General features: G+C 34.2%; 1 protein-coding gene across 3 annotated transcripts in view; it reads left to right on the top strand.

Annotated features, from left to right (window-relative positions):
• Positions 1-12,648, top strand: part of LOC133516211 (uncharacterized) — a 142,753-nt gene extending 130,105 nt beyond the window's left edge. For all 3 annotated transcript variants that reach the window (XM_061849019.1, XM_061849017.1, XM_061849018.1), the window contains one exon: positions 10,306-12,648. The gene's annotated coding sequence lies outside the window, so the exon portion shown is untranslated. The remainder of the gene's footprint in view (positions 1-10,305) is intronic.
• Positions 12,649-15,058: the final 2,410 nt, after the last annotated feature.

Genomic DNA, 15,058 nt, shown 5'->3' with positions numbered 1-15,058 from the left:
TGTTAATGATAATGATGGTACTTATGATATATAATATTACTGAACAGCATATGATACTGAATATTACCTACCATTGATTAAAAAACGTACACATCAGGCAGTTGTCAGTCCACAACTTGTACAGAGACGACGACGTCTGTATTAAATTCATAACAATTTACCCAGTTCTTTTTTTAGAAATAAAGATTTTCAGGAATTTTGCCGCTAGAATGAAACACTAGTGTGAGAAATTTCTGAGAACTTGTGTTGTGTTTAGTTCTGAATCTGAATGAGGAAAGGTTTTTTTCATTTACTAATATTCTCTAAGCAGGTAGAGTCAAACCAAAATAAGTTGGCAGCGATTTTGATAGCCCAGACGGTGCAAGTGTCAAGTAAACGTCATAATTTCATAGAAGTTTGACGTTTAAAATAGCCCGTGCACCGTCTGGTCTGGGCTATCAAAATTGCTGCCAACTTATCTTGGTTTGGCTCTATGGTGGTTATTTCTATAATTGACCTGACAACTAGTAAATTATATGTTTTGGTTTCATTTCACATTATGTCTCACTGGAAAGTTAGCGCACCCTGGGAGCCCCGCCCAGCCATTAGGGACATTTCGCCACAATTAACTTATCGCGTAATAGAAAGCAGCAAATGGGAAATTGTTGCACGCCACTATCAGACGCTATAGTTTATTTACATATCTGTGGTTATTTAATGACGAAACAAGTATGTAGTTATAGTAGGTACATAGCAAAAGCCTCTTTATCTGAGCCCGGAACACTAGCTCGAATCCGGGACAGAATTATGTATTATTTCTAGGTAATTTATTATTGTCTTTCAATTTCGAATACGTAATACATACACAAATTTATGATGTTTTATGCTAGGAGATATTAATGTTGTTTTAAATAAATTCTACCTACCTCAATAGGTATTTAGAATGTAAGAAGTTGATAACCTTAAAGCTTGCATACATTGTTGCTCTTCCACTATTTATACCTACAATATCCTTAAGGGTGCAATGTAAGTGAGCTCAAGCAAAAACTAGTAACTTAGCACGGCCGTTTTTGCTCTCTATATAAAAGCACATAGATGGAGGACATAGATAGCGTACTTCTTTGAAATCTATTTTAATCTCCGCACTATCAATCAGGCTATTTATAATGGCTACTGTGTACAACCGTGTGTCCTTACTTTGGTTCTAGTACTCTCATTTCTGTCAATCTGAAATACACCTGAATTTACATAACTTATTATAATAGACAGACTTTAAGAGTTCCTCCGTAGAAACTTAAATATGGTCCATCCTTTGACCCGTCACCTAAAATCTTGCTGCATGTAAATGATATAATTTTATACCATGTTTTAAATGAGTTCGAGTAAAATTTCCATATGACAGTATATTTCATCGTGTAAAGTTATGGGTTGGTCACAAACCGATAAATGTTGTAAAATTGAGATGCCAGTCTATTCGACATTTTATTAGTCTTGTGAATCAAGTTTAGACATAGACACAGATACTAGTTCAGCAATATCATTCTAATGTATATGGATTATGTAATATATACATAAATAAGGTACTACCATTAGAGTTGACGTGGTTTTTTTCGTCGTCCCATTAGTCTTTAAGTTATCAAAAACATGTGTAATATTTAACGACTATAGTTAACCGCCCGTGCTAATATTGATATCCGAGCAAGCGACAGATTCTAAAAATTTTCCATGAGCGCAGTGACTGGTTCAAAAAGTCTTTCTAAAGAATCATGAGCGTTGCGAGGATTTCAAGGCACCAGCGTTAAACAAATTTTGCCAGCGAGTGAAACACAAAAAGTTTCACTACACCGACGCGAGGAAAATACTAACTGTAAAATATCAAACATAATCAAATCCAAATGAATGTTATTAAATATTTCTTATTCAAAATAATTATTTAAAAGGGAAACATGTGGGTAAAATGCAGCTTTCTTATAAGTTTTTGAACAATCAAGAGATCCTTTACAAGCTGGTGTGGTAAAAAAAAAACTTAGAAAAAAAATACACGCACATTAAGTTATTTAAGGAATTTGCGAAGTTTATTTTTACCTAATCAAACGTTTTAAATCAGTTTCAAGCAGATATTAAAGATTCAATGCCAATGTAAAAATAGCAAAAAAGAAGGTGATAAAGGAAATATTATTCAGCCGTTAGCTAGCTTATGAAGTGAGGCAACCGACCACAACTGTGCTAGGTCTTAGACCAACGTCCTGTCTCCTATAAATAAAGTTTGAATAATGTAATAGCTTTGCCACCGATCGTTTTTATGCTTCTTTTTTACCTTATCCATGAGATATGAGCGGCTGATTTGTTTTAGGTTTATGGCAAAAATATATAATCCATCTTTCCTTGTGTTAAAAAATATCACCCTATATCCCAACTTTATAGTCACTAAGGCCAATATGGGATATGTCTCAAACTTTCCAAAGAAAAGTGAACATACTTTAGGAGCTAAATCCCACCTGTCATTTTGAAATGTCGAATATGAACACAACAAGAAAAAATAACCGTAAATCTTACAAGTAAGCAAGTTTAATCTTTAAATTACTGAAATTAATTAAGTAATGTAGTAATGGTTGCGGACAAATCTCCAGAACACACGTATACCTAATTCCTACCATACATTAACATATAGGTATGTACGCCACAAATATCTGCCAGACAGACCATAAATATAGACTGTTATTTGTATTAGTCGATTGCCTTTAATTGGGTTTCCTCACACTTGTGTCAGATTTCCTTCCATATAGCCTTCCTACTGGAAATTATTCTCGTCAAACAGAACAATATTGCCTACTAATGATGCCAAACTGTATAAATCAGCAATAAGGTAAAACCGCATTGCAGAAGGACAGTTTTAACTAATTAATCAATAATATAACTCCATTAGTAGGCCTATTTGAATAATTTGATACGAAGACATAAAAACATCTAGAAATTATATATGTAGGTATATTTCCTAGCATGTTGCTATGATATCATCCTAGCATATTGTCGTATGTATGTACAAATTGTATGTAGGTGTAGGTAGGTACATTAAGCAAACGGTCATAAACATACTCTATAATTTTTTTTGTTGTAACGAAATAAGGTAAAACGACTAGGTTTTTATAACCGTGATAATATATGAGCAGGTCAAAAAGTAATCACAAGTATTAAAAGCAGTGACAGTGAAATTACTAGGAAGAGTTTAGCGCGCTAGAAACGTTTCATTTCGTATTGACAATCACAGTCACGCAATTTAAAATAAATGCAAACCTGTGCAGACAACCGAATCGACAAACGTGCGCGAAACAACAAACAATCCAGTCGTTTAATGGCTAATTAGATTTGCATTTATTTGGGGAATTACTCCGGCACCGTATTAACTGTACCTCGGTGTGTTCGTTCCACTCGGCAGTGCATTAGAGTACAGTGAACCAGGGATAGCTGTGGCTACTGGGTGTTAGATGGCGCTCGTTTTATCACGAATATTTTGGAGAAATATTGTATTGTCGTCAGAGAAAATTAATTATAATAATTGATTTTTTATATATTTTGTTATATATTTTTATTTGCGCGTTTTAGTTTAGCAAGGCTATTAAACAGTTTGAACATAAAGTACATGAAGTTACCAAAAACCCTGTGCTTAATGCTTGTCAATATCGCACTAGAGTCTGCGGCAAAATATGACCAATGAAATAAATGATATTTTGCAAAATCATGCGCCTTTTCTATACAAAAGAAATAAATGCTGTACTAATTCACCTCAACTCGATTTTGACGATTTTTAAACTTCCATGAAACAATTATGTCCACATGCTTATTAAAATAATTGAGTCTGTTACTCAAAACTTAAAGCCATTCATAATAAAACTAAACGGAAGACAAAACCGGCAAGCTCGTGTCATCACGCAACTAAGTCTAGACGCACCTACTCGCAAATTATTTATTCTTAGTCAAAAGTTTATATTTTGTATCAGAAATTATAATAAATCATCATCAATTATAATAATCACCATAAACATAAACATATATTTGCATACCTATATTATTTTCTACACAAACTAAAACAGTCTTAGCCATACAGTTTCCGACAAGCAGCAAGTAAATTCGTATTGTACGAAGGGTCGGCCTGAAAACCAGCGTTGTAGTAGGTAAGCCTGCTGCAACACATGCTGAGGTTCGCTCCTTTTTAGCATCATAATTTTAAAAGTTTTTTATATCTACATGTAAACATAAATTTGTGCCTAATTAAGTTTCATTTTAAGGCTTGTAATGTTTTGTAGTATTGCCTGTAAACATGTTTCAATGTGGTGTTAAATAAAAATATTCTATGTCTATGTCTATGTCAATGGCCACAGCATCCTTGTCAGATGATCGACGTCATTATCTTCGTCTTTCGGTTGTGCTGGTTAATGCAGCTTCGGTTATGGCTTAGCAACCCTATGGCAGCGCGACATTTTTTCTCACATATGTCGCACGAATAATTTGGGTCACAAGTTGAGGTTTTATTTGTCGCTTTATATCGCTTGCCCTTTAAATGTTCAAACCAGCCGTCGTCATGTTTCTGTATGCCGGTGTTTAAATCCTTGCGCCACTCGGGTCTCATATCAGCTCGTTGTTCCCAACCGCCGGTACTGATGCCAAAGCATTCCATATCACGCTTGCAGGAGTCTTTAAATCTCAGCCTCGGACGTCCCATAGATCTTTTTGCGCGTGCTATTTGGCCCATCATTACTTGTCGTGGTAATCTCTCGGTGTTCATTCTGTGCACATGACCCAGTCACTGGAGTCTCCTCTGCTTAAGAATAGCCGTAATGCTGGACATGCGTGTCTTTGCGAGACAACTTCATTGCTCATCTTGTCTTTCCAGGTGACTTCTAAAATAGCATTTGTACACGACCCAAGCTAATTGTCAATCCGACTGTGCAAAGACCCGTAGGCAAGATTTTTGGCCTCGCAAAAGACAAAAGAGTTCCTCGTCGAGGTGCACTTTTGTGAAAAGAGCGCAAGCGTGATGATGATGCGCTTCAAGGCCCCAGAAAGCCGAAGGGCGCGTACAGTATTGGTACAATTTGGATTTCTCTCGCAACCCCGGCCTTTGGATTCGAATGTAAACTCCGATCCGACGTTCCGTACCATCAGGTCTATGTAGAGCTCGGTCTTCGGCCTCGTTTTTTCAAAACACAGCGATTGGTTCCTATCTAAGCTCAGCTCTACCAAAGCTCGTCTTTAGGCCTCCCATGAATACGTCCCGCAGAAAAGTTTCGGGCTTTCAACCCTACGTGGAGCTCAGCCTTCAGCCATTCTTGTACTTGGCCATTGGTTCGATTTCAACACAGACTTTTACACAGTTTACTTAAATTTATTTTAATACAAGTATGTACTGTGTTTATACTGTGGTAAACACCCCTATTATATACCTATAATATAAATAGGTACCTACATAATATATAGGTACCTATTTATATTATAGGTATATACTTACTTTACTCTTCGCTACATATCTAACATCATTTTAAACACTGGCAACATTTTACCCTAAACAAGAGTCAAAGAACTGCTGCAGTTGAACGTTTACTTAAGTTCAATCTGTTTTAAAAGAAATGGCGCCTTGCTGTCCATGATTTAAAAATAGTATTTATTTGTTAATTATGTTGAAACCAATTGCAGTATTTTTCATTAAACACGTCGAAAACGTCAAAGACAAAAAGGGTATTCAACTTTTAACGCGCATATCGATAGAAATTTTACAGGTATCAGTGAAATATCACAAATACTAATTTTCACTTAAATGTTTCATGATTGGTGCATTATTATAAATCATTACATTTTTTTATCCCTATTATATTATAAATACGTAAGTAATTAACTGTCTGTTACCTCTCCACGGTTAAACCGTTGAACCGAATTAGATGAAATGTATGTAAGGTGAGGGGACGAAGTGCGCATGCCATGTATAAGTGCGCCTACCTTGAATATATCGAAAACTGCTTATAGGATACTAGTAATACTACTTTTACTAATAAAGCTGCAAGCTACCAGTAATATTACTAGTATTCTAAAAACAATTTTCGATATATTCAAGGCAGACGCACTTAGACGGCATGGTGCACTGCACTTCGCCCTCCTAACCTTAGATAGTCTTTGCCCCGGGGCAGGACATAGGATAGTTCTAGAAATCATCAATCTACATAGACAAAGTCGGGAGTAGAGTTAGTTTCCTATAAAGTAGCTTACATTTTGTTCTCGTTTATCGTTTTAAAATATCTTTCTAGCTGTATAAGTAATGAAACCGTAGTAAATCAAATGTATTATGGACCTGTACATATGTACAATAAGAAGTGGTTCCCACATTTCGGGTAACAATGACAATGACTTAATTGGAGCTTAAATTAAATGTTACATTCAGAAAAAAGTCAGTATTTGTTTTGAACAAACCGATGTGGAATGACTTATGCGTACTAGGTAATTGATACATGTTACTACGATTTATTTATGTTATCTTATACCTTTAAACGAGAAATTCTTGTATATATATATATATATATATATATTATTTCCGGGATCTCGGAAACGGCTCTAACGATTTTGCTGAAATTTGGTATATGGGGGTTTTTGGGGGTAAACAATCGATCTAGATTAGTCTTATGTTTGGGAAAACGCGTGTTTTCGAGTTTTCATGCGTTTTTCTTTCGACACAGAATATGGTCGCTAATTTCGTATTGCCGGCCACTGTCCGTCTGGTCCAGCGGGTTAAGACGCGGACTGCTAAACGAGTGTTACGGGTTCGAATCTCGTCCGATGACTTACTTTTTTTTTTATATGTTCAAGTTTATATATTTAATTTTTTTTTTTTATTGTTTTAGACAAGTTTCATTTAGTAAAAAAATGTAGTTAAGATTATCACCTATACACCACCATATTACAATAAATAGTTATAACCGAGCAAAGCTCGGTCGCCCAGGTACTATATACTTATATGTTACCACATCGACAACAAAAAATATTTGGTACAATCTTTTATCGCTGACTGTATTTTTCATACCATAGATAACTAATACTCATCGAGACAATTCAAAAACCCCAAACACAATTAGGTTGCGTTGTTTCATCACAGAGTTCCTATGGCCACCTCCCAGAGCCGCCTCCATCATCAGATAAGCTCGATGGTACAGTCAGCATCAAAAGTAGCGGAACGCGCCAAAAGTATCTGATATTCCGGATAACTTTTCCAAATATCGATAAATTGATTAAATTCGCGCTCAAAAGTATATCATCTACAGTTATAGTTATTCTATATTAAAGACATCATTTTTGGTAAGCTGTTACAGAATGGTAGATACTTATCCGCTACTTTTGATGCTGACTGTACCATAATATAGCATTGTCACCCGACTCACATATATGTATGTAAATTTTCAGCTCAATCGGAAATCGGGAAGTGGGTCAAATTTAGCTTCCAAGATTAGACACATACATAGGGCAAGTTAAATAAAAGCCATTGTCCTGTTCCGGGCCTCAAACTATCTTCATGCCAAAATTCATCTTAATCGGTTCAGCAGCTTAAGCGTGAAGAGGTAACAGACAAACAGACAGAGCTACTTTCGCATTTATGTATTTATTTATTTTTTTGCCGCAGAGTTTCTTGCCGGTCCATATTGGGATACCCTCCTCCAATTGAGGGGGGATTTAAATCTTCTCGGGTCAGAGGTGTAGTGTAAAGCCGGTGTAGCTTAATTGACGTTCAGAAGCGCATTGTAATATGCCTCCGTGAATAATAAACTATCTTTATTATATTAATATATTTAATGTATTTTATATCTTTAGTATATTTAATATATTTTAGGGATAATATAAGATTCCTTCATAAAACCAAAAAGAAAGGTACATGTTTCATTACTGGAGTCCAAACCGAAGTTAACCCTATTCAGAAGGAAATAATTGACCATTATTATATTTATTATAATATAAACGTTTCAGGTTCACTTTTTTAAGTGAGAGTTATTTTGTTCATTGTTTCCCCGATTTAAGCATTTTCTTGTGGCTATGACTATAACCAAACATTGACTGATTTTATATAAGTATTTACTTAATAGTACATTATTGTCGAGGCTCCGAAGTAGCTACTTTCTAGCTGAGGATTCGTTTTAAACAATTTAATTGAAACTTAATATTTATTTACCTGTAATTTGACATAATTAAATTTAATTACATAAATATTATCTAATTGTAATTAGACGTAATTTAATTTTACTTTGTATAGTTGTGTTATTTAATTTATTTACATTGACATTGTTTGTATTATCTTGTGAGCGTTTTGGTGTCACCTGTAAGCCCGCAAGAGTATTTCACTAATAAAATAAATAAAATAAACGGGCCTTGGGAGTCCGTTTAATTGAATCCAGCAAGTAGGTACTTTTCTCAAAAATGGTGCAAGAAATATAAATATATTAGAAATATTTTACGGAAGCATCGTTCTTACGTATATTTTCTCAGAAAAAAGTAAAAACAATTAAAAAGATTTGCTTTACCGCCTTTGTATTTTTTTAAATTAAAAATAGAAGTGTATTTTTTGCCGAAAATACGCCACGCTAAATAGTCCCAATACCAACATTATAATAATAAGTACTGATCATCTGTTTGACTATTTAATGAACTTGTGCTTTCATTGGATATGGCTAATTCAACTTTTTAAAAGTTTGAACTTCGACAATTAATGAGACTCGTAAAAACAAGAAATCGAGACTGCAATGTTTTTAACTTAATTTTTCTACTCGTCGACTGTAATGGTTTAATTAAGATTTCGTATACCAAACTATAATTGCGTAATTTTCATGCATGGGTTCCCAACTCAACTATAATATTCAATTCTATACGCTATAAAAAAAAAACAATCACGTGCGTGCGCGTTCATGTCTTTTGTACTACATTTTTGTCTACTGAGATACTTACTAATTGTCATTACTTATTTAGGTTTTATAGCAAAAAGAGTACTATTTTAGATGACTCGTAAAAAAAGTATTGTATATAATAGTGATATAATCTAGCTTTTCAATCTCGTACCTTACTTAGGTAAGCTTAACGAAGCTTAGCGAAGTGTTTAGGCAACGGCCTAAACACGGTACTCAACTGAGAAGCTCTCTATTGTATCATGATTATATAAAATACTAATTTGACTGACCATAAACTATTACGCACTTCGCGACCTATTTTTTAACCGACAAAGTCGACTATAGTACAGAAATATTCCACAATAACCAATCAAATTATAATATTTTCACATAGCTTGGGTTCGGTGACAACTGTCATCTCAATACAATTTGGCATTTTAAGGTTAGAAATTGTATTGAGATGACAGCTGTCACCGAACCCAAGCTATGTGAAAAATATTATAAAAGAGGAAAATTAATTAATAATTGTACGTGGTGATTTGTTGAAACACGGTTGAAACAACAAGTGATGAGCAAATTAGGTATGTATCTAGCGTATGTGTCTTGCGTTAACATTGTTAACTAGACACTAAAATACATGTACCTAATGTATTGCGCAAGTTTTTTCCCGTCGGAACATAAATCAAGATATTATCTGTCAATTTAAAATAAGGCATGTTCGAAATGGGTCGTTGAACCGAAGCGCGCGGCGAAACGCCCGTTTCCGAACGCTTGCGCAAGCCGCGATGGAGCTAAAAGATTATTTTTAAATATTTTACCAACTGAAACTTTACTTACTTAAAGCCTAATTTTGATATTATGTCGAAATATAATACAACACGTACGATAAATTACCAAGGAATGAGAGAACATAACTATATACAAGTTATGTAGAAATGTAAGTCTTCCACTAAGAGAATACCTTAATTGTATGTACCTACTCCCTACTGTAATTATTTGTTTAACTACAATATATCATACCTCTACTTAATATCTTATTTGACAATTATTAGCTACACAACGCTGAATACCGGCTTGATGTAGGTAGTCAAGTACGAAACCTACGTCACCTACGAAATTGCCCATCTCCCTTTTTGTATACAAACAATTAGAGTTAGATCAAGCTATGTTGGCAGCGATTTTGAAGGCCCAGACGGTGCAAGTGTTATTTAAACGTCATAATTTCATAGAAGTCTGACGTTTAAAATAATACTTGCACATTGCTATCAAAATCGCGGCCAACTGAGCTTGGTATAACTCTATTTTTTATTACGCAAACATATAGGGCAAACAATACTCAAATTTCGACTCTTTTTAATTATTATAATCTCTTCAATCATTAAGAATATTAAATATATTCTTTTATATATTACAGGGTGCAATGGTGAATATCTTCGAAGACGAACGAGACAAGTATCTCCGGACTGAAGTGCACCTGCAGTCAACACTTGAACATAGACCAAGGACGATTTGATAGCTGAAGTAAATAAATGGCACTATATGGTCCCGTACATTGTACAGTGACCAAGGTTCTCAAGCGCTAACTTTTGACAAGTATTGCCAGAAAACACGTACTTCAGATGTCAAATTTTCGGCTACAATATTTTGCACAAATTTGCGCGTGTTTATTCCTTATCTATGACTTGGGCTATCTATAACCTTGTATGTTGTAGACCCTACTTGGTGGAATTCACATCTGTGTTAAAGGTACAAAATGCTTGATATAACGTTTTTCGCATAACAATATATTTCCTAGGTAGTCTCAAAAATCGAATATGCTAATCAAATGATGTGGGTCTTATTGGAGAGTCTTTGCAAAAAAACTTGTTACACTTTTAAACCCCGATTAGACTAATTTGATTCAACATAAAAATTGTTTTAGATATGGATTATACTTTACCCTCGTTTGATCAGATTGATATCAAGGTAGACGTCCGTGTGCTCGTCTCTATCCCAACACACGTCATCTTCAAACTTCAACAGAGATGACAGCAGGGTGTCATCTAATGTACACTAGTCGAACACTAGGACGTCTAGCTTACACTAAACATCGATAAATGAGGTTTTTCTAAACAAATATATTGAAGACCTGATTCTCACAGATCCTGGTGTTTTTGGGTTCTTTCAACACAGAATCAATAGCATATTCAATCCTGATACTAAAAAACCCTATTTTTTTATGAAAATGTATTTACACTGCGTCACACACATACTAGTGAAAAAAAAATTACACTAAAACGTGACATAATGTAACGGACATTTTGGGACATTTTTTAATGGTAGGATGGAGATTGCTGTCGATTCTGAGTAGAATGTGCAGATTTGTAAGAATCAGGTTTTCAATATTTATTTTAGAAAACGCCCAAATATTTTCTCCTTATCAGTGCAAACAAGCCTTAATTTTTAATTTTCGAACGAACGAATTTACTTCACACAGGTCGGTGTGAAGTAATCCCTCGATACATGTATTCTTTGTTAAATATAGTCTATTATATTCTGACAAAGTAAAAGTATATAGGACCTGAAAATAGGTATTAATACATAATTATTACAGTTTCGTTAAATATTCATACAACGACCTGTCTATAACGTCGTTGTATGATATTAGAAGTGTTTCCAATGTTTTCATCAATATATATTTTAAAATTATACACTAATCAGTTCATAGGTATATTTGAAATTGTAGCTTGACTTCTACTATAGCAATGCTGGAGAAATTTCAGTTACAACGTTATTTTAGATGGTCCTTTTTTGCATTTTCAAAGACCATACTCGGTCAAAAGCTTTGCAAAACGTGTGTTTGATCTCTTTATGGATAATTAATATTGTTATTTATGATTTTAATGCCATATTACGGTATAATTTTCCCTAGTTAGTAAGTTAGAGTAAGTAAACCCATTTCTTTTCACTTGCAAATGCACCAGAATGTAAAGAACTCTGACGTATTTTTGTATTTGTAACATAAGCAAAGTTTTACCTACTCGTATGTATTGATATTTGCTGAAAATGGAATTAATCATACACCCATACAATCCCAAACAATTATTAAATAAAAATACCGAAACGTTAGTAATAGTTATGTTTACAATCTGGCCAGTACAAAATGGCGATATTTTGATTTATGGCAATGTCTTGATTTAAAACTACAACATTCTCTAAGTTTGTTAAATTATTTAATCTATCTTTCAAAGTGGTGACACTAGGCATAAATATATCCATTGAGCAAGAGGCATATATTCAGATTGTAATAACCAGGCTGACGCAACTAGGAACAAAATAAGTTTTGTATGGAACTTGTTTCGCAAATCTTTGCCAACGAAGAAAAATAAAACGTCAGTGCTATTTGTTCTGTCAAGTTTACATCAAGTCAACTGTCGGCCTAATTGTTTTGTTTGCTATGAAGGCTTCAATGTTTTGTTCGGGTATTTCGTGCAATTTCTTTATTATTTAGTGAAAATATCGAAAATAGTGAACCGCGATCAGAGTAAAGAGCGACTTTGTTATAATGCCACCGAGAAAATGGTTTACTGTGTGAAGTATGTGGCATGCGAGCCACTCGAGAAAATCACGAAAAAAGGGATTTTATGGCGAAATTTCCCTTGGATAAAGACCGGTACGTATTGCTTACGTACTTTTGACCTTATTTTAGTGCAGCAGGCTTTAAACACATCGAAAATTTGATATTTTATATTATGTTTAGTTGTGAACTAGGGATGTACTAAAACTATCGATAATTGTATGTTTATTTGTGTATCAGTGTAAGTAATTGAATAAAATATGTGAAATTTCCTGAGAACTTGCATGCAATATGACACAAAATTAATTCGTCGAAGATTTTCAGTGGAAAATTATCTATCATCTAAGCATTAATGGTCATTATTTGACATATCTTGACATATGGGTTGTTGATAACTGGATGCTGAAAAACATGATTTATAGATGCATATTAGCGCTAAATAATCAGTTGATCATCTCATTAGCAAATACTTGGAATATATACTGTAGATAAAGTCATGTTTGTCCAAGGCTGTATGTTTTCAGATGCAGGCAGTGGGTCAAATTTGTTGCGAACGAAGACCTGACGATACATCTTTCCATAGAAAAGTAACATTTATTGAAACATGTATGTGCAGAACATTTTGAAAATAAAGCTTTAAATAAAAAATAAAACACGACTTACGAAAAACTGTATTAAAATAATTCGGGTCCACATTAAGCCCGACCAGATATTAGTCCACTCAAAGAACTATCCACTATATAACATACAACTTAAATGTGGACTCGATGCTAACCTGATTTCGAGTACAAAATTTGTAGACAGGAGCCTATGTTTCAACCCTCCCCATTTTATCGATATCGATAAGAATCGCAAGCGTGTAGCGTACTACACTATTTAAATCGGTTATGTTGGTATTATGGTTCCTTGACAGTTCTTTGTCGTAGATTTTGGTAATGATTTGCGAAACAAACCGAGTCCACTCGCTAGTATGGAAGTCCCGTCTCTTAAAACGTAGTGATTATATGCTCTTTGGTAATAACAGGTAATGAATTTGTTCAATCTGAATTTCTGGTAGAAGACATGTCACTTTCGACAGGGACAGATCCATAACAAATCCAAATCAAATTCACAGCCTGTTATTACCATTAGAATATGCCTCTTGTAATGTAATTCAAGCTGATTTTGCTTATATTACAGGCAATAGGTTTATAAGATGGCTGGCGATGCCTTTCATCGGTATTGGTATCTACAACTTAATATGTACGTAACTACCTTAAAACACAACTTTTTTATAACCCTTACGTTAATAATTATTAAAAAAAAAACATGATGATAAGATGACATATCGATTAAGCAATCGCTAACTGTATGTGAATAAAGAAAAAACAACGGGTTGCAATCCGGAAGTGCCGTCAGAAGTGAAAACTTGAATATTAACGTTGTGCATTTTTATCATCTATGGGGTAAAATAAAATACTCATTTATTGCGCTATCGTACACAAACATGACACTTTATATTACACTAAAAATTTTACATTTCAGGACTATTCCAATTATTTAACATTAAAAAGTTTATCTCTCAGAAAAATCAACTTCCATCCATAATTTCAACGACTCTTACACCATCATCATTACTAAATAGAGCCATCATCGCCAATTGACATTGGAACAGTTTTTCGAACAGGTCACGTCCGGTCCGTCTTACAAATTTTCAATCTGACGAATCTCTCGGTCACGTGACCTGTCGCGAGTTTAACATTTTTCCCCATCACAAAAAGTGCACAGCGCCGCTAAAGAAGTTTTCACTTCAAAAAACTAATTGTTGTTTAGAATGACCTCCATTTATATAATAAATATCTAGTTGATAAAAAAAAATCAATTCCGAACCAAAAACATGAGGTGCCTTATTTTAGTGAAATAATTCCGCATTCTTCAAAAACATTTGCAATGTTACTTAGGAAAGTATAGGGTAGGTTAACTAAATAACTACTTAATGACTTATTTTTAAGAGAAACAGTCACAACATATCTAAGTAGGTTAAGCAATTTTGTATGCATTTATCGTTTATATGTACCTAGTTAGATTAGTTGGTTTTTATCATTGAAATGTTTTCTAAGCACCAACATATAAGCCAAAAGCTCTCGCCGACTAATAGAAAAATCTAAAAATAATCTCATCAACGCGAAACCCTAATTTAATTACTTCTTAGTCTTCCAAACTTAGGGATGTCAATGTTTTTGGGCGTTTCATTCTTCAGTTACTAATTGAGGATATACAAAAATTATAGGTACGATAAGATGCATATTGTCAATGACATAGCGAAACAATTACTCAGTAGCGTCAATAAGTCATTCTCCAGATTTGTGCCTACGTGTAAACTTCGCCAACCGATACTAAACGTATTGAAAAGTTTGAGGGAGTTGAGTGTGACCGTAGTCATATATTTAATTTCTGAATGACCAATTACAGTTTCAGCCAATCGCCTTAAATCATGTAATTGCGATTGACAAGATTGACAATTGCGATTGATCGCCTCGGGCAGCTAGATCATAGCGCTACAGTACATTTGTTAATTAATAATTTTGTCCAGTCCAATTTTACATGAAAACTGCTTCCCAATATAAGACCT

Source organism: Cydia pomonella, chromosome 3 (genome assembly GCF_033807575.1).
Source record: "Cydia pomonella isolate Wapato2018A chromosome 3, ilCydPomo1, whole genome shotgun sequence".
Taxonomy (NCBI): Eukaryota; Metazoa; Arthropoda; class Insecta; order Lepidoptera; family Tortricidae; genus Cydia; species Cydia pomonella.
The sequence above is the reverse complement of the archived record's forward strand: the minus strand, read 5'-3'. Positions and strand labels throughout refer to the sequence as shown.